At 32.1% G+C, this 22259-nt stretch overlaps 1 protein-coding gene across 18 annotated transcripts in view; it reads right to left on the bottom strand.

The window, feature by feature from the left end:
- Positions 1–22259, bottom strand: part of LOC147643180 (uncharacterized) — a 335120-nt gene that overhangs the window by 182257 nt on the left and 130604 nt on the right. For 11 of the 18 annotated variants that reach the window (XR_015272242.1, XR_015272243.1, XR_015272241.1 and 8 more), the window contains one exon: positions 5588–5656. The gene's annotated coding sequence lies outside the window, so the exon portion shown is untranslated. The remainder of the gene's footprint in view (positions 1–5587; positions 5657–22259) is intronic. The other 7 variants (XR_015272245.1, XR_015272244.1, XM_086835376.1 and 4 more) reach the window with 1 other exon arrangement.

Below are 22259 nucleotides of genomic sequence, written 5' to 3'. Positions count from 1 at the left end.
TGTTATTGTTATAGTTATTGTTATTATATTGCATTTTATGTGACTTTTATGTTGCAGAACTGCGACAGACTGCGCTGTGTTGATGCAGAATCCTGCCAGGACACTCGCCGGGAATTTCCGCTTGCCATAACGAACGTAATTTCCCTGAAAATCGATTCAAAGCCCACTCTTATTTTTATTTATATTTCTTAATTCCTTTGCCTAATACTACATTTGCTTGCATTTCCTTTTCTGAAAATTAATTCCCCTTTGGAGTGCATTTATTTCCGCATTTAATTAATCGTTCTCTTAGGAATTCATGACGATTAAACCAACGACTTAACCCTCTCAAGAGAAAGTCGGCTTAGGAAAAGGGTTTAAAACACACACACAGCTCACCTCAGTTTCAGTCGAGTGAGTGCATTCATTATGGATTCACTTCACAGCAAAGAACTCAACGCCAACTCATTGTTCTTTCTGCTGGTGAAGGAGTGAGTGCAACGGGTGACTTTGCCACGACAAGTGACCCCAAAATAATTTCCAGCACATTGTGTTTTTGCTAGAAAAAGGGAAGTGAGAGTTTTTCGGGGGAGGGAGGGGATTTGGGATTTTCCCCCTCCCTGCCCCCAAGGACTCCTACTGCCGCTAAGTAGCGACAAGTTCGCACAAAGGCTCAACGGTAGAGGCAGCGACATTACGTATACGCAACGTTTGCAGCTGCAGCAGTTGCTCCTTTCAATGCACGCCACTTGACGTTGGGGGAATGCAACTGGGATTCACATTCTACCATTTCCCATTCCCATTCCCATTCCCAGAGAAAGAGAGACAGCTCCTCCTTCTTAAAGACGACACTGGAGTGACTGGCATTGTTCCTGGCACTGTCATCCGGGGCTATTTACTTTTAGCGTGTCTGGGAAAAGGTTCTTTAAAGTTTTCAAATTGAAAACTATAAAGATGGGAAATCCCTAATTTAATATACTTAATATAGCTATAAAAATATTCTTTAAATATTCAAGAACTCTTAATAAATTTGTTCAAATTTCTGACTTGTCCTAAGGTGCTGACAAAATTTCGCGAAACTTGTCATCTTTCATATTTAAACAGACACTTTATGGTGCTTTTCATTACAATTGTCCTGTGTGTGTGTCTTTGTGTTTTTCGCAAACAAAACGCCAGGATGGCAGACATTGTGCAGGGGGACATTTCGGGGGTTCAAGCGCACTCAAGCGAGGAGTCAAGTCCTGCAGTCCTTCGTCCTGCAGTCCTGCATCCTGCATCCTGCCTCCATCTGCGGCATTTTAGCTTCCCCACCCCAAAAACGGAAGTCATAAAAGACGCGCATTTTCCCTTTTTAGCAGCTGACAAAAGGACAACAACTCCAATAATAATCATAAAAATAACAATAACAATAAGTACAACTTGCAAGCCATAATTTTTGTGGACACTAGATAATTCCCAGGATAATTTAGATAAATTCATTTCATACAAACGCCTCCTCCTAATTGAGTGGCACTGCATTTAGCAGTTCCTGGCATTTCATTTATCCTGCGGTTGACTTTTATGGCCCACCGATTTCATGCTGGAATCATTAATCAAGCAAACGAAAGCCTATGGAGACAGCAGCAGCAGGGACACACAGGACACGCAGGACACGAAGGACACACAGGAGAGCAACAACAATGATGATGATAATGATGATGATGGTATAAACTGGATCGAGTTGGTATATACATGCCGGATTTGGCACAACGGGGATTTAATGCATCAATCAGCCAAGTGCAGGATAATAAAATATACAAAAAAAAAAAGCAGGAAGAAGTATATGAAACACACAACAACAAAAAATAAATAATACACAATAAAAATAATATCAATAAAAAATTATATATCGAACTTAGAGAAGTATTTTGCCAGGATTACTGAGATTGGGAATATTAAAAGGAATTCTAAAGGCTTTTATTGCAAATTTAAAAAGCTGAATTAATAATTAAATAAAAAATTAAAAATTATAGAAATAAAATTATATAAAAATAAATGAAATATATTTATGTTACTAATAGAATAAGAATCTATAAAATTAATGTAATTATGAACATCATCATGTTATAAATGTATAATATATATAAAAATTATATAAAATAAATATTTACATATTAATATATATAATAAATATGAAAAAATCCCTAAAGAGAATTAAATACAAATCACATAATCCTATAAAATATATAATCACATAATAAATCGTCAAAAAATTAATATTACCTCAAAGTTCTTATAATTTATTGTCCTATAAATATTTATTAAATGTTTATCAACATTTATCTTAAAGCTTTAACAAATAACCGAATTTTCTTCAAGTTTTCTTCCAGTCTTAGGATTTTCCTTTTCTTTTTTTTTTGTGTGAAAATAAATCCCGCAGAAAAAAAGTATTATATATGAATGTGTGTGAAATAAATGAAAGCCTGAATTCCTTAAATGGAAAAACGGATAATAATATGATGCGTTTGTGTATTGGGTTTTTGGGTTTTTGGGTTTTTATTAGAACCAAACCAAACCAAACACTTGGAAAGGCACCAGGGAATTTCCCCGCCCACGAACTTGCTCTTTTTTTTTTGCAAGTCGCAAGTGAAGTTTTCCCGCAAGCACAAAAGAAAAACTCTGGTGGGGAAGAGGGGAGGAAAAAAAAAAGAAGCCAAGAGCAGCGCTCCTTTAAACTGTCAGTTTTTCGGCCCCAAGCCCTTTTGTGCAGTGTTGGTCGATGCTTTAACAGCTCTTAAGACCCCTTTGGACTCGATTTACAACAGACACTTGAAGAAAAATCAGTAAATAACAAGAAAGTAATTGATAATTGCTCATGTTAACATGTATCAAGTTGAAAACATTTAACAAAAACTCAAACTATTTGCTGTTTCAAAGGGATTTATCCATCTATCGGCATCAATGGTCCACAGATCTTGAACACCTCTTCGAGTATATAATTTGCGGCCAAAGTCTTGAGACTAACGCTAGTCATCTCTTCCTCCTCGTTCAAATAAGGCAAAATGCGTTCTGCAATATCCTTCAACTTGGGTAACAACCATTCACGTATAGCTGCCTCACCCATTCCTCCTAATCCAATAATGCCACCATATATGATCTCCAAAGATTCTGACATCAAAGCCTCTTTGAAACTTTCAATAATCGATGGTTTGGTAAAACTATAACGTTTTGCAATTGTCGAGAGAATCGAACTTGAACATATCCTCACTGCCCAGTGATCCACGGCCCCGGGATTGGTGCAGATTTTTTCATTCATCAGGCAATTCATGGGACCAAGTATCAAAAATCCAATGGTATTTTCCAAATTTAATGTTCTATTCTTCATCAAAGCTCGTAGCATTTGTATCATCATGATGAGCATCTTGAAATTCTCGCCGGCAACATTTAAAAAAATGGTTTTCTCAATAAATGGAGCCAGCAAGAACATAACTCCATTCACACGTGGATCCTGAGCCAGGATCCGTTGACCCTTCTTGCAAATCTCCTCCGAGCGATTCAGACATGTATCAATGATTTCGCGGAAAATTTCCATCTGTTCCTGGGTTATATTCGGAATAGAAGATGATCCGTCAAAGATGGCCTCAAGTGTTGTGGGAATAAGACATTCATCGACAGTTTCTTGCGATGAACTCATTTTGAATTGTTGAATTTTTCAATAGTATAAATTTCACTAGACTTTTTTCCAATATTTATTTTTTGGGTTTCTATTATTCGATCTGCTTACTAATAGCCTTGGAACTAGACTGAGGAAAACTCGTTTCTCCAGATATTAAATTGACAAACTTTAGACGCAAAGGTTACTTGGTTTTATATATTTTTCATTGAGACCCCAAAGGTTATTTTGTTTACTATTTTTTCAAATTAAAATTCGAAACGGAAATTTAAAGACTCCATAAATTCACTAAATTTTGCAAATAAAGGTTTTAAATTTTTTAAGGGTAATAATACCGAAAAAGACTAGAGACTTCAAGGTGACTTTTTCCTATTTTTTTAAAATTAAGTATTTTCAGAAAAAACTACAGACATCAAGGTGATTGATTTTTAAAGAGTAATAATAAAGAAAGATAAGAGGCTTGTTTTCAGTTTTTTCAAATTAAAATTCGAAAGGGAAATCTTAAGACTTCATAAGGACGCGAAAGACTCATATTTCTTAAAGAATTTATTTAGATTTATTTAAAAGTAATAATAAAGGAAAAGTTTGAGAGTTCGAGGTGATTTTTTCATATTTTTCCATATTTAAATAAAGACACTAATCACTCATATTTTTCAAAAAAAGAAAGGTTTTACAATTTATTTAAGGGAAAAAATACAGAAAAAAACATAGAGACTTCATTGTTTTATATTTTTCTAAATTAAAATTAGAAAGAAAAAACTATAGACACCAAGGCGAAATTGTTTTATATATTTCCGAAAGCATGATTACAAATTTTTAAGGGTAATAATAAAGACAAACTTAGAGATTTTGTTTCCTATTTTTTTTTTAAGGAACAACTAAAGACTTCATAAATATTTTAAAAGACTCATATTTCCCAAAGAAAGTTTATTTAAGAGAAATAATACAGAAAACAGTATAGAGACTCAAGGAGACTTTTTCCTATTTTTCCAAATTAAAATTCGTAAGAAACTATAGAAACTAAGGCGAAATTGTTTTATATATTTCCCAAAGAAAGTTTATAGATTTTTATAAGGCTCATAAATAAAAAACATAAAGTGCTTCCAAGCGAAATTGTTTTATATATTTCCCAAAGAATGGTTACCAATTTTTCGGGATAATAATATTGACAAACTAAGAGACTTTGTTTCATATTTTTTTAAAAGAAAAAACTAAAGACTCCATAAAGATATAAAATACTCATATTTCCCAAAGAAAGTTTATAGATTTTCATAAGGAAAAAACATCGAGTGCTTCCAAGGTGACTTTGTTTCCTATTTTCTTAAAATTTTTCTTACACTTAAAACTCCCCCATTTATTTCAAGTGTATTACCCCCTTTTGTTCGCAAGTTTACACGCAGCTGTCAAATCACAATACTTGCTAAGAATTTCCATTAACTCATTTCCACACACACACCCCACACTCTCTCTGTGTGTGTGTGTGCGTGTGTATTGATTGTGTTAAGTGTTCTTGGTGCACTTGAGGCTTTTGGAAAAATGGTTGGGGCGGGGTGTTGGGGAAAATGGTTGGTTGCTTAAAAGAAAGTTTCACCATTGTTATAACAAAATAATGGCCCTCCAGGCTACCCAAGACTCACACGTAAAAACAGTTTAAAAAAGCCTCAAACTTGCAAGCACTTGTCGCTTAATTCAACATGCACACAAGTCTTTTTTCTCACTGTGCAGTAGTCTTTCTTTTGTTTTCAAACGCACTTTTCTCGCCTCACTGTAAGAAATTTATGTCTACCTCTTAGGTTTTTTACTAATTATTATATTGTAGGAATCTAAATTGTTTATAATATTTTTCTTACAGTGTTTTTTGTTTAGATTTCAAGCCTTTTGTTGTCTGTGAAAACCGATATGGCCTGGAACTTGGTCAAGGGGGATATATGTATATATACTTGTGAGTGTACTCACCTCACACACATTGACTCATGATTGTGGATCGTTTATTCAATTACCTGGAACTCTTTGCTGGCCAGGACACTGTAAAGAAAATGAAAAGAAAAAGAAAAGAATATGAAAACAGGACATGAGTAAAGGTTTGAAAAACCCTCGAAGTAGAATCATTTTTTTCTGAAGGGGTTCAAGGAAGAAGGAGAGGAAAACGTAGTCGCCAGGACACATTTTCTCAAGTGTTTTCCTGGGCAAAAGATTTGATTTTCTGCTTCCTTGAATACGAAATTATTTAATTTAATTGAAGAGGCTCCATTTAGTAATTTATTTATATTTTTTATAGGCATTTTTCCTTTTGAATTTTTGAAAGTTGTTTACGTTTTTGTATAACTTTTTCTTGGAAATTACTGTGATATATTTTTCCAGGAATAATTTTTCCCTGTTTAGTTAATGTTTATTATTTATTTCATGCTCAAATTTGTATTTAATTTTGTGTCTGAATTAAGGAATATATTCAACTTGAAGCTGAATTTTCCTTTTGCTTTCAACAAGAACTTTATGCCATATTAATAATTCTTCTCCATTTCTTGGACTCGTTTTCTGCCATATTTTTGTGCTTTATTTTATTTCTTTTTTGTTTTATTTGACTTGTACTTCTTTTTGTTATTATTATTTTCCTTGTTTTTTAAATTTTTCTTTTATTTTTTTGAGGAGTTTTCGGTTCCGTGCACTCGCTCCTGCAGTTTGACTAACGAAATTTTTGGACTGCGGCGAAATGCTTAAAAATTCGGAATTCAATCAATCCCAACGCTTTGTGTTATTTTCCTGACCCCCCCCCCATTTTCCACACTTTTCCCCCACTCCCCTGTTTTTCTACTCTCCCTCCCCCCTCTTTCTCTCTCTGTTTGCTTGCTTCGTTGCTCTGTTTTATTATTTTGTTGTTACCTCTACAATTGTATCAGCAGCAGGAGCATCAGCGGAGGGGAAGAGTTCTTTGTCAAGTTATACCCAAAAAAAAAAAAAAACATTTAACAAAAAAAAAAAGAAAAGAAAAACCGGAAAGAGAATTCAGTCCAGTTGGGAAAAAAGCGTATAATTCAAGTCGAAAAACAAAGCCTGGCTGCTTTTTTTTTGGGGAGTAGGATGAGGTTCTCCCTCCAATTGGTAGCAGGATGTACTGCAGATGGAGAAAGGAGCAAAGGATCCTCGTCGTGGGTGTCGGATGGCAAAGGTAAACACGTTAAGCCAAAAGCCAAGGGGCGCTTAACCCCAAACAAAGGCAAAAAAAAAAGTAAAACTAGAATTAAAAACCATTTGAGTAAGGCTGATACCCTGTAATTAATAGAGGTTTATAACTTTTTCTAGGTTTTGTTTAGAAACTAAAGCAAAAATTATAAAGAAAAACAATTTATATATGAAGCAGAGGGTAGAAAAAAATAAAAATTGTTATTTAAGAACAATATACAAAGTGTACACAATAATTTAGAGAAGTAAAAACTATAATTCAACAAGTTGTGCTTTTCTTTTAATTTATGAAACCATATTTAGTATTTAATATATTCTCCAATAGAGAGAAATAATATATAAAATACTCCTTCAAATATATTACATACAACACAACAAGCTAATTTCGAAAAGCCAAAGGGTATATACCCTTCCAGTTATCAATAGGATCATGGAAGTAAATGTAAAATCAATCATAATTGAGCAAATATGTGTATTCTAGGTATTTTAAATCAATATTTTAATATGTAAATTTTTAAAGTAAATCAAAAATTTTGAAATATCATAACTAAGACAAAAATGCCTTAATTTTAATTCGGAAAGCCGTTCTAAGTTAGTTTTTGTTAGAATAACAAATCTAAATCTAAAGTTTTAAGATTTTAAAAATTTAAATTTTTGTCAAATTTTTAATTTGTTAAATACTAAAATTTGTACACAAAAAAATGAAAAAAAAAATCGAAAAAGAAAATGTTCTACCAAACATGGCTATATCAATTCGCCCTTTAATGCTGATCAAGAATATATATGCTTTATAGTGTCGGAAATCACTCTTTCACTTAGATTTAAGCTTTTGACTGAAATTATAATACCCTGAAACGGTATAAAAATGTGTTTACTATTGTTATCATCACCATCTACAAATTATTATTTTTATCTTATTAACATGATTTTTTTGATATTTTAGATTGTTTATATTGCCAGTTTTTTCTTTTAAAAAGGGTTTTATTATATTAATTTTAATTTAACTTGAAATTATACACATTACAATTGATGTCATATTTTTCTTCTTTTAGGAACAAAACTTTTATAATTTAAACTTTTTTGTTGTTAAATGTAGAGGATCAGTAAGTATCTCTCAACACTTAGTAACTATGAGCAGTAAGTAACTCTGAACATTAAGTATCTATGATCATTAATTAACCATGATCAGTAAATATCTATGACCAGTAGTAATGTATGATCAGTAATTTACTCTGAACAATAAATATCTATGATCAGTAATTAGCTTTAACCAGTAAGTAAGTATGCTCAGTAAGTATCAATTAAGTAACTTACCTATGACTAGTATGTATGTATGTATGTATGATCAGTTACTTTGAACACTAGTAAACAATGACTTACAACTTTTATAACAACACATATCTGAGACTTGGTTGGCAGCAGTCACTTCGTTCCGGGAATGTTGGAACTGATTGGGAATCATAAGCACAGATGTGCGAGATTTGTTTTGGAACAAATTTAAGCAATTTGAATGAAACTATGGAGTTATTCTTTTATATAATTATACTAGTAAATAAATCGGAGCATGGCGAATCGGTAGACAATATATATACATACATATATATAACTGACATAGGAACAATCGGACGATTTATAGAACTATTATCAGTAATTAACTATGAGCAATAAGTAACTATAAGCTGTAAGTAACTCTGAACAGCAAGTATCTATAATCAGTAAGTATCTTTGACCAGTAAGAATGTATGATCAGAAATTAACTATAAAGAATATGTAACTATAGTAGGTATCTATAGTCAGTATATATCTATGAGAAGTAAGTATGTATGATCAGTTACTAACTTTGAACACTAATAAACACAATGACTTGCAACTTTTATAACAACACATTTCTGAGACTTGGTCGGCAGCAGTCACTTCGTTCCGGGAATGTTGGAACTGATTGGGAATCATAAGCACAGATGTGCAAGATTTGTTTTGGAACAAATTTAAGCAATTTGAATGAAACTATGGACTTATTCTTCTATATAATTTTACTAGTATATAAATCGGAGCATGGCGAATCGGTGGACTATATATATACATATATATAACTGACATAGGAACAATCGGACGATTTATAGAACTATTATCAGTAATTAACTATGAGTAATAAGTAACTATAAGCTGTAAGTAACTCTGAACAGCAAGTATCTATAATCATTAAGTATCTTTGACCAGTAAGAATGTATGTTCAGAAATTAACTATAAAGAATATGTAACTATAGTAGGTATCTATAATCAGTATATATCTATGAGAAGTAAGTATGTATGATCAGTTACTAACTTTGAACACTAATAAACACAATGACTTGCAACTTTTATAACAACACATTTCTGAGACTTGGTCGGCAGCAGTCACTTCGTTCCGGGAATGTTGGAACTGATTGGGAATCATAAGCACAGATGTGCAAGATTTGTTTTGGAACAAATTTAAGCAATTTGAATGAAACTATGGACTTATTCTTCTATATAATTTTACTAGTATATAAATCGGAGCATGGCGAATCGGTGGACTATATATATATATATATTTATTACTTTTTGCTGACAAAATAAAGTTCTTGAATTTTTAACATTTTAATTAACATGCTAGCTTGAAAATTGAGATTTATTAAATTTATTAAAAAGTAAAACCGCAAACCACAAATAAATTATTAACCAAATTACGGTTATTATTTATTCCCAACCATAAGTCTAAGCAGATAACCCGGATAATACTATATAATAATAATACAATATGTAGTTCAAAAGAGAGTCACAAGACACAACAAGAAAAAAGAGAAGCAAAAGCAAAAGCAAAATGTAGAAGGCAACATCCTCGAGGGCCACGTGCAACACGGCGTATGAGCGACATCAAAGGCTGAAATTGCATCAGAAAATATTGCCGCCGGCAGTTTTTTTGTTTTTTGTTTTTGGGGGGCAAAAAGACGACGCACAATTTGTAAGCAATACGCCAGCTAGAGGACACAATCCTGGTATCAAACTCCAGATCCTGGCATCTGCCGGATCCCTAGAAACCCAGAGCCGAGAATCCTTAGCCCAGAGTCCTGGCTCTTAGAGTGAAGCGTGGAGCATAACCGGATGGTTAAGCAAGCCAAAGGCAACGTGCAAATCCTTCACAGGGAACAGAAAAAAATACAGGAAAATGCGGTAATAATTCTTCTTACGCACAAGGCGCCCAAAAGCTGCCAGAGAGGCTTGTACTTAGCGCTGGAAAATCCAAAAATAAAAAACAACTGAAAGCCAGGAAAAAACTGTGGAAAACGAGAAAGTAAAAAAAAAGCCAAGACACGGTGGGAAAAAAAAACAAGGAACCAAAGCGGGCGACATGCAAAAATCAACAGGAACAACACACTGCAGAAACAAAAGCGTTGAAGAAAATGCCAGGAAAATGGGAAAGGAAGAGAAGGGAAAATCCAGCGCCGCGCGTGCTAAGGATAACATGTTAATCCTTGTGAAGATAATGAGCAACAATATGCTTTGCATAAGCACCGCCGTCCACCAAAGTGAAAGCGGAAAAGCGCGACCCAAAACCACCCCTCCTCTCCCCCTCCCAAGGCGGAAAAGCTCTCCCTCGCCGTGGGAATGTGGCAAATTGCAGTTAAGTTTCGTTAGCAGCAAAAAGAAAGAAAAACCCAGCAAAATGGTAATGCAACGCCAAAAAGGTGCATGTGAAAATATCCAATAACGCTGGACACAAAAGGCAAAAGGGACGAGCAATTAGACTGTCAGCATATCATGGCACGCACTGTACCTAGAGAATTTACACACTAATTATTTAGCCTTGGAAAGGGCAGGAAAAACTCAGAGGGAAATGCAGTGCCAGTAAGGGATAATTAAAATGGTTTTTATAGGAAGAAAATCCTGAAAAGTCTTTAAATTTGAAGTGAATCCAAATTAATAACAAATAAATGGTTTTTATAAGAAAAAACCCCTGAAAAAATGCTTTGAAGTTTAAAGTAAATCTAAATTAATGACAAATAATTAAATTTACTATTTAAATTTATACAACAAATCTGAAAACCTTTAAAATTTAACAATAAATAAGTGAAATATTTAATAGAGTCACCTTCCCAAAAAGAAAACCGATATCAACTTTGAGGTAAACTTAACCCCAATGCATATTCATATGCAAAGTCAGGTCGCCGATGGCTCTGTTCTCTCTCTCATAATGAACGACCTTCGCTTGATTTCTGCCAGGTGACGACAGGTGTGCAAATTAATGCAACAACAACAGCAGCAGCAGCAGCAACAACAACAAACAGCAGCAGTAAAAGCCGCAGCAGCAGCAGCAGCAGCTTTGATGCGTTTCTAATCAAATTCAATAAAATTGCATTGCACCTTGCGCATAAATTTGCCAAGCAAAAAATGGAAATCGAATTGGTTGTGTCGCACACACAGTAACATGGCCATGGGTGTATGCATATTTATACACTTTTAACTATACATATATATATATATATATATATATATATATATATGGACAAGTTCATGAAGGTCCTGTTCTACGATGCACAGAGAAAATATATATGTATATGGAAGAGTAAACTAATATATTTGCTTGTTTATTTTTATAGTTTAAACCCATTTTCTGGTTTATAAAAGTCTTTAAATAAATAAAATAATATATTCTTAATTTATATACCGCAAAAATATTATGTTATGTGCACTATAAACTACAAGAAATCTGTAATAAGTCATTAAAAAATATATTAAAAGAAGCGTCTTCAAAAATCTCTGAAGAATTCTTATAAAATATATTCAAAGATTTTCTATACAGAAATATCTTATACAAATTTTTAAACAATTTATTAAGAAACTTATAAAGAAATTTATTAACAGATCTCGTACGAAATCTGATAAGAAATTTCTCTAGAAATCCTTTTAAAAATTCTCTAAAGAAACGTCTTTAAAAGTCTCTTTAGATTTCTTATAGAAAATATCCAATGATTTCCTCTACAGAAAAATCTAATACAATTTTTAAAGAAATGTATTAAGAAATTTCTTACAGTATCCAATAGAGAATATTTCAGGAAATCTCTTAAATAATCTCATTAAAACTATGGTAAAAAATCACTAAGATAATATTTAAAGTATGCTCACAACAAATATCTCAAAATATCTCTACAGAAATGTATTTAGAAATCTCTTATGAAATCTCGAAAGAAATATGTGAAGATATCTTTGGGAAAATCTCTTAAGACATCTCCAAAGAATTTCTAAAAGAAATCTCCAGAGAAATCTTTTACGAAAGCACATAACAAATCTATTAAAAAATTCTTTAAAAAATCTCTTAAGAAATCTTTTCAAAAATTTCTTAAGAAATCTGAAACAAATTTCAGTGAGACAATACTCAAGAAATCTTATAGCAAATACCTTTAAAAACAAATATCTACCATAATCGATGTAGAAATTTTGTAAGAAATTTCTAAAGATAACTCTTAGATATCTGTAAAGAAATTTCTTAAAAAGTTTTGAGGAAATCTCTTAAAAAATATTCCAAGAAATATCTAAGGAAATTTTCAAATAAATCTGTAACGAAACAAATCTCTAAAAAATTTATAAAAAATGTCTACGAAAATCTCTTAAGAAATCTGATAAAAAGTCACCGGAAAAATCTCTTAGGACATCTCCAAAAGATTTTCTAAAGAAAGGTACAGAAAAAATCTTACAAAAACTCATAGAAATCTCTAAAGAAATCTTCTAAGAAATCTCTTCTGAAATATCTTAGAAAATCTCCACAAATATTGTTTAAGAAATCTTTAAAAATATTTACAAAACATCTTTTAAGATATATCTAAAAATCTAAACACAAGCGATTTTAAAACTCTCTTATAAGTTTATTATAAAGAGTTTCCCAAACTTCAATGTTAGATAACTTTTTTTTTTTAAATTCCTTTGTATTATTAGATTTCTTCAATCATTTTCCCATTTTCCGCTGTGCACAGAGTACACACCCCTCTACCTTTATTCGATGCATGTCATATGGATATATATAGACGATGAATATGGGTATAATCGTAGTCGCATAGTTCGCACTGAGTGCCGGTTACATTGCCAGAGATGCGGTTAATCCAAGCTGCGGGTTCCAGTTGCAGCATCCAGGATGCAGGATGCAGGATGCAGGATCCAGGGGAGTATGGAGTGTGGAAAGCAGAGTGACGACGACCCACAGCTCATAAATATACAGAGATGTGTTTGTGTGTGTTTGCGTTTTGTGTTTGATCAAACAAGATGGCGCAGAGTGGGGGAGGCATAAACAAATACGAGAAGCACGCATCCATATAGCCATATATCCATATATAACCATATATCCATATGCATGAGGGAGCAAGTCAATGTGCAGGAGCAGAAGAGAGAGACAGGAGGCGGGAGGCGGGAGGAGCAGAAGGTCCTGGGGGGTGGCAAAAGGTCCTTGGTGTGGCAGGTTAGGTGGTTTTTTTTTTTTTTTTTTTAGGGGCATGCATTTTCAGCGCCCGCAAGGCCGCCTTTGATTTGCATAATCTCGGTTTAATGTTTTTTCTTTCGGTTCTTTATTATTTCCACACGGAATTGAGAGTTGAGAGCGAAAGTGAATCGATCGATGCACTAAACAGTGCGTTTCATAAATGAAAAAGATGTTTTTTTTTACAGGGAATTAAATAATTATTAGGGGAAAGTAATACAAGTACAAAAAGAGTTTGCTAATGATTATACTTTTTGACATAAGAGGGATTTCCCTATAAACATTTAAGTAAATAATATTTTTATGTTTAAAAATATAGGAAAAATTATATATCCTTAGGTTTCTCTTAAGAAGAATCGCCAAAAGCTTCACAATAAGTTTTTAAGTAAAAAAAAGTGAAAAAATTTCAAAAATATGTATATATTAAATATAATAAAAACTATATATCCCTAGATTTCATTTAAGAAAATTGGCCAGAAACTTTGCAATAAGTTTTTAAACAAGAAAAATTCAAAAATATTATATATATTCTCCTTAAAAAAAGTCCCCAACTCACTCAAGTATTTATTAAGCCACTAAAAAACCTAGAAAAATTAAATATCCTTAGGTTACCATAAAAAGAGCTTCTCTATAAGTCCCAGAATCTTGAAAAAACTTTTTTTTAGCCATTACAAATCTAGAAAAAATATATATACCTAGAGAACATCAAGAAGAAGAGGTTCCTTAAATGCCCTCCAAAGTTAAGGATATTAAACTACTAAGAAATAAATACCCTGTTCTTTAAAATAATCTTCCTAGTCTCCAGAATATTTTTTACGGTACTAAAAAAACCTAGTTAAATTAAATGTCCTTAAAAAGAACTTTTCTAAAAGTCCCACAAAGTTCAGAAAACCTTTTTTTAGCCACTAAAAAATCTAAATAAAACATATATCCTTGGGTTAAAAAGAGCTAAAAAGTCTAATAGTCCAACAATCTAGAAAGAGTATATATAATACTAGGTTTCTTAAATAAGAGCTTCCCTAAATGCATTTCAACCTTAAGAATATTTTTTAAACTACTAACATAATCTATACAAAAATAACCTTTAGAATATTTTTTTAACCTATTAACAAAATCTATACAAAAATAAATACCATTGGGTGTTCTTTCAAATGAATCTCCACAATCTAAAGAATATTTATTTAAGATACTACAAATATCTAAAAATAATATAGGTTGCTTCAAACAGAATTTCCCTAAATACCCTTCACCGTTCACAATATTTTTTTAATCTATTTAAAAATCTATAAAAAATATTTAAACTTGGGATCACCTCTAGAAAAACTCGTTTAACCTTTATAAAATTTGTGTAAGCTACTTAAACTTTTTTATAAGTTATAGAAATCCCTCAAAACATGTATAAATTATATAAAAACTACAAGTGCACCTTGTAATTCCGTGTTAAATCTATATATATATATATTATTTGAGCGATTGCTGCAAATGAAAATGCGAAATGAAAATGGTGAAATGCAAAATGTAAAAATTCTACTGAAATGGGGGGAAAATGTGAAATACAGAGCTCTCAGAGGCATCGCCACACATGACAATACAATTGAGTACGGCCTTGTCGAATGCCGATGACAAATCGTAGGGGGGAAAACGGGAAAATTGGAGTGATATGGAAATGGAATGAAAAGGCTTAAGCCGGGGACTTACACACAGGCGGCACACCTCCTACCCCCCTCGAGGGAAAACCGTCACTCTTTCGAGGTTCCCATTTCCCGAGGTCTCCGGGTCTCAGAGTCTACATCTTCGTCTCTGTCTTCAGTCACCAGTCTCCGTCTCTGTCACCAGTTTCCAGACTCCTGCAGCATCCTCAGCCCCAATTTTCCCCCCTTCATCCTCAAGAATCTCCATCTTCTTGGTGCAACCGCTGGCGGCCGTCTCCCGGATTAAGCAAATTTCGCTGTAAAACTATGGAAATTTCCGCCAGGCTGGCACTGGCACAGTCACAGGCACAGCTTGCCAAAAAACTTTACTCCCCTGAAGTGAATGCACACATGCGATACTATATATATATATATATATAAATCTATATGTATATAGAGGGAAAATCTGGTGTATAAAGTGCGTATATGGTGGCATCTGTGTATGCATTAAACTCGGCCAAAAGTTCTTGGTGGAAGCTTTGGTTCTTTGGGATCTTTGGGTAAATATGAAATGGGAAAAGTTTCTACTGTTGCTTACCTGTTGCCGAAACCAGGGTCTTAACTTCTTATCGAATAAGAGGGAATGGTTTTAGTTAATATTTCTTTAGTTTACAGAAAGAGTTAAAAGAAATAGTTGAAGATTTTTAATCAATTTAAGAAAAGTAAATAAAACTAGTGAGGAATTTCTTCTATAACAAATTTTAAAGCCTACTTTTGAGAGCTTTCCTAAAGAGTGTTTACTATTTTCTTTCTTTAATATTGTTTTAGTTTTTAAAGCCTTTATTATGTGTTTTATATTAAATAATTACCTAAATTACCCTTAAGAGCAAACCCTAAATAATAATGAAAATTACAGCTGACCAGGATGGAAACCTAAAGCCAATTAATAAACATTTGTCCTACAATTGGTCAAAATACTAAACGAAAGTTATCTCCCTTTCCGTAATAAATTTGACTTAAGTACCAAACATAAGCCAACACACACAAACACACACATTTGCATACAAAGTGGAGGGAAAAGCTGGGGAAAAGCTAGGGAAAAGCTAGGGAAAGAAAATGTGTGAGAGGGGAAAGGGAAAATGCCAAAGTCATGTTGCCATAATAATACGCAGCTGTAAACGGCCTAGACACAACCTTGTTTCCCCCTCTGACATTTAGGGGGGTGGGGGGTTGGGTGGAAAAGCGGAAAAGTGGGTGGGTTCTTTGGGAAAATGCCTGTCAAAATATTACACATTAGCATGCATGAAAAATGAAGAAATGCTCAAAAGACGGCGGCCAAAATTAGGTTGTTGCGAGCGACACACTGAGACAGATAAGTATGCAAACAAAAGGCAGACGCCAGAGTGTCGGTTTACAGACGCCTTAATGAATTTAATAAACACTTCAGAGAGGGAGAGAGGTGAGCTTATTTTATGAGATTTAAATCGAAATTTTGTCATTTAAAATGTATAGTTTAAATGAATGAATATAAATTAAGGAGAATCTTATTTACTACCTCTGCTTAGCGATTCCATCTCTTAGCATTCCCTTAATATATATTTGAATTGAATTATTAATTTCTTCATAACAATTCCACTGTAATAAGTTTTTCCAGCAACATTTGTTTGGGGGTTGAGGAGGTTTTTCTTACACATGTTTGCACCCCAAGTTCATATTGTAAAGCATATAGGAGGGCACATAATGGGGCGTGTGTGGCAACACACACACTTCACTTCAACAAACTACTTGTGTGTTGTGTGTGAGTTTGTTGGCAGTGTTTGTCAGTTAACTTGGCGGACTAAAAATGAACTTGCCAAACACGTAACGAAGGTCACACAGAAACAGCCAAACATTGCTGCTGAGGCACCATTAGAGGAAAAAATACAACAACAAAAAAATACAAAAATAAAAAACACACAGAACGAAAAGAGAGCGAAAAGCAAGTAACAATGCCACACACACAACAAAAAAAAAAAGGAAAAAATGGAAAAACAAAAGACAACTGACTAAATTCCCCAAGAACAGAAGCTGGAAAACTGAGAAAAACTAAGGAAAAATGAAGAAAACAAAGGAAAATGTGGTAGAAACAAGAAGCAACATGCTGACCATAAAGTCAAACCATTTGGGGATCGAACTTGGTAAAGTGTACTTATTTACATGATCCAAAGAGGAACAACTATAAGTATATCCATCAGGTGACTTAAATCGAGTTCAAGAAATAAAAAAGAGAAATTTAAATAATAGGAAAATAGAAGAGAGTAAATAAACAATATAAACTATACATATTATTCAAATTTTGGTATATAATAATTATAATCATAATATATTTCCACTCCAAAGCTTAAAACTAAGTGAAGGTGTCATTTCCGACCCTATAAATCATATATATTCTTGATCAGCATCAAAAGCCGAATCGATATAGGCATGTCTGGGAGAATATATATTTTTGAAAAAATTTTTCAAATTTTTGTACAATATATTTCATTCTTAAAATTTTAAAAAATTTGCAAAAATTTAAATTTTTTAAAATTGTATATTGAGTATGCAGGTTTGTAAGCCTTATCAAAACTAACATAAAGCAGCTTTCCGAATTAAAATTAATGCATTTTTAGTTAAGTTATGCGATTTTTTAACTTCGATTTTTCGAAAAAAAAATTCATATAAAAATTTGAATAAATATTGACTTTAAAATTGTATTATAATTTTAGTCAGAAGCTTAAAACTAAGTGAAGAAATCATTTCCGTCCCTATAAATCATATATATTCCTGATCAGTATCAACAGGCGAGTCAATCTAGCCATCTTCGGCAAAAAAAAATACATTTTTTAAAATTTTCAATATTTTTAATGGTTTGCATCGCAAAATTTTTCGAAAAATGCCGAAAAAATTTACGTTTTTAATGGAGTATGCAGATTTATCAACCTAATAAAATCAAACATAGGACTTCTTTCCGAACTAAAATAAATGCACTTTTGGCTAAGTTATGATATTTCAAAATCTTTGATTTAATCAAAAATATAAGTATATAAAAAATATTGAAAAAGTACAATTTTAAATGATTTGAGCTTCAATTATGTATTTCATTTTTATTAAAATGGACCAATATTTCTAATGCCTTCTGAGTACTACGTATTTATAAAACGGAATAATATATAATAATCAAATTACATGATACAAATTTAAATCTTTTAAAACATAAATCCCTAAAATTTTAGGACAAATTCACTTCACCTAAAAATTAAAACATATTCAAGTAAAACAAAGCTATAACTTTCCAAAGTGCAACCCATTTTAGCGCTAAACTTTAAAGTTTTAGCAAAGTACAAACAAAACGCACACCCAACATGTCTTTGTGTTTGTACATTGACTGACAGCTCTTTGGACTAGTCCTGCATCGGTATTAGTGTCATTTTCCATTTGCTTTTCCAACATTTTGACATTCTCATGAACTTTCGGCTCGCGACTCAAAGAAAATCAGCAAAACTTGCAGGCTAGCATACAACACACAACAAACAAAGTGCACGAGAAACAAAAGAACTACAAAACAGGGCACAACAAATATATGTGTGTATATATACATATATATCATAAAACTCAACTTAAAAAAATAAGAAAAAAAAGTGAAAAATACAAAAATATAACTATAAAGTCAGAGCAAATAAGGACATGCGCCTCCTATAATCTTTTTTTTCTTTTATTTTGTGTGTCAACAGCCGAAAGGCTGACGACTGACAGTCACAGTGACTGTGAAAAGTATGTGTACTTTATCAGTAAATAAGACCAGGGAAATATTTAATTATTTCTTAGTACATTTTAAGGAAATATTTAATATTTCTTATATATATTATAAGTTTAAAATAATATATAATATTTTATGTGCACTTCATCAGTTAATTAAATTTGAAAAGGAAATATAAATATAAAAATGGGTAATTTTTATAGCTAATGTTGTATGAACTATAGATTTTCTTACTTTGAAGGTAGTTCTTAAAAGAAGTAAATATAAAATATTAAATATTATTTATAAATAAATTTATAAGAATTACTCCATATTAATCATATATTGTATATGTTTTAAATATTTTATGTGTATTTTATCAGTAAAAAAACTTGAAAGGGATGTATAAATATAGAATCGAAAATTTTCATAGCTAATGTTGTATGAACTACCTTTTCTTACTTTGAAGGTAGTTCTTAGAGGAAATAAATACATAACTACCTTTAATATTTCTAAATAAATTTCTAATTTTATAGTTATCATGTGCAATATATATCTTAAATATTTTATGTGTACTCTGAAAAGTAGCTAACAAATTATAGATTTTCTGGCTTTGAATGTAATTCTTAGAAGTAAATATGAAGTCTTACTACCTGAAATATTTCTAAATAAATTTCTAGGTAGTATTTAATATTTCTCATTTGTATTATGTATCTTATATATATTTCCAAAAAACTCCTAGACATTAATACCCATAATATCCCTATTAATAATATATAAATAAAGTACACATCTTAAAATTATTGCTATTTACTTGCAGCACAGACTGTTTCAAATGTTCACACTCTCCTTTCCCTGTTCGCATACAAATCGAAGTGTTTATGTGATTTGGGTTGCTGTTTTCAGCTTTTCTTTATATTTTTGTTGTATTTTTTTTTTATATTTTTATGTTGTTATAATATGCGAGCGAGTCCTTTGGGACTGCCGTGTGTGTGTGTTCTTTTCTGAATTCGAAGTCAGCCTTTGGAATTCCTGTCTGTCTTATGTCGGCATCGATTGTGTTTATCAAACGACGATGCTGCTCATATTGCTGCGAACAACTTGAAAATTTCGAATTTGTTCAAGCCAAGTTTATACTCAATTTTTCCCCCCATCCTGGGAAATCCCCCCGAAAAGTTGGAGAGTTAAAAACAAGAGGATATAAGGATCAGACTTGTTCGAGTTTAAATAAATATGTTTCAGGATTATCAAGCTTGAAAATTGAAAAAGAAAAATATATATTAACCAGATAGGTGGCATTAATATATTTTTGTAATAGTTTTAAAGGCTTAAGAAACTTTTAAAATTTAATACAAATTACTATTAATAATTTTCAATATATTAATTTATATTTGTACCTAGATTAAATATATAATATTATGCACGAGCATATAAAATTAAATTTTAGAGTTAATAAATATGTTTCAGGCTTTAAATTTGAGTAAGCAATATTTATAAATATATGTTCTTTACTTTGAAAGATAAATAACCTTTTAGAATTAAGTATTTATAAATATATATTTTTTTTACTTTCAAAGATAAATAACCTTTAAGAATTAGGAATAAGACCTTAATAGATTAATTCAATTTTTTTGCTTACCCTTAATAGGTATTTCGTTAGTCTTAACCTGACTTTTTGGCTCTTTTCTTGCTTAAGCATTTGAAGCACGTCCAATATCTGCTCGAATATCAAAAGGATACGTCTGTGCCTTATTTTAAAGCCCAAGGACCCTGGGGTTGAACGAAGTTTAATGAAAACCCATTAGGATGAACAACAAGCTGCCAAGGAATCAATACCAGAAATACCTCGAAAAGCTTCAAATGTAAATATTCACTGAGCGAAAAAAGGTTCTTTAAATATTAAATATAAATAACTTATTATAAGTTTGCATATAAGTTCCCCTCAAAATATATGTTTTATTCCTTTGCAAATTCCATTTCTATCTATTTAATTTCTATATTATTATTTTTCGCACTGTGTCTTCAAGTGGACAAAGTGTTGCCTGGAATCACGCGCATTGCGACACGTTTGGCTTCCTTTGGTCCTTTCGGCCTTGGGTCCTTTTCGGTCCCCCCTTACTGGTTGCTTTCGATTGTCACCTGTGTGCGTTGCGGCACGCACACCATTTACCTGAGGGAAATGGCTCCAGTGCTGGTTTGTTGTTGCCTTCTTGCGGGGAAAGCGGAAATAGTTTGAATACCAAAGCGTTCGGCGTTCGGCATTCGAACATTCAAGCGTTCGGCGGTCGCCATTCTTGCCACGAAAGAGCAGGTGCAAATGAATGCCTAGATTTATGCGTAATAAATTTCAATCTGTTGCCAACAAGACGCAGATTAGAAGCCCCTTTTTCCAAGGATCCCAAGACCAAGTGCCTAAGGACCCAGGGTATCTCCCCCTTCCTTTGTGGTTCGGGTTCTCTTTTTTTTATTTTTTTTTCTTTTTTTGGGGTCGGTTTGTGTTTTTGGGGTCCCGTGATAAATGGCCGGGTAACTTTGACCAAACACGATGAACTGGCTAAAAAGATATTCAAAGAAGACAACAACAACAAATAAAAACTCAACAAAACAAAAGGCCAAAAAAAAAAAAATATAACGGCAAAGGACGAAACAGGAAGCTTAATGAAGTCCAATATGCAAATTGTAAGCGACAAGATGACTTTATTCGAGGAACAGGACCAATGGGGAATTCGTCTAGTTTGATACCTTGGCGATTGCTTGGAATTTTAATGTTCCCGAAAAATAAGCAGTTCTGAGATGATCAGAAAACAAAAAAAATAAGGAAATAAGGATTACTTTTTGATTCTTAAATAAAAAAAATAGATGACAAGTGTTTTTTAATTGCATCTTAAAAAATAATTATTTAGGAAATAAGTAAGGAGTAAAAAAACATAAGTATAAGCTTATAATAACCCCTATAAATTATAAGGTTTTTTGATTAGATTTTAAAGTCAACGAAATATAGTTAAACAAGAATACTTTAAGCAAGATTTAACTTATGGAGGAAGTATTTCAAAAACGATTCTAAGTAATTTGAGTTATTTTTAAAATAACTCTGACATTTGCATTTATCAGGGTTTATGCAAATACTTTATTGCTTCATTATTGTTGTTCTTTCGGTTAATGTTTTTTTATTAATTATTTATTTTTTAATATTTCTTTGCGTAGTTCTTAAAGTTTTCTTTTATTAATTTTTTGTTATTTTTTTTTAACCCTTGCAAGGGTATTCTCATTTTAGAAGCCTAAAACTAAGTGAACGAATCATTTCCGACCCTATAAATCATATATATTCTTGATCAGCATAAAAATCTGAGTCGATCTAGTCATGTCTGGCGAAAAAATAAATTTAAAAATTTTTTCGACATTTTTTAACTGGTTAAAAATGATTGTTGACACTTTTAAAAATTGATAAAAATTAAAATTTTTTTAAATATTAAATGCAGTATGCAGATTTATTAACCTAATAATAACTAGCATGGAACAGCTTTCCGAACTAAAATTTATGCATTTTTGGCTAAGTTATGAGATTTGAAAAATTTG

Source organism: Drosophila serrata, unplaced genomic scaffold (assembly GCF_035046125.1).
Source record: "Drosophila serrata isolate PLE 108 unplaced genomic scaffold, ASM3504612v1 contig_276, whole genome shotgun sequence".
NCBI lineage: Eukaryota > Metazoa > Arthropoda > Insecta > Diptera > Drosophilidae > Drosophila > Drosophila serrata.
The sequence above is the reverse complement of the archived record's forward strand: the minus strand, read 5'-3'. Positions and strand labels throughout refer to the sequence as shown.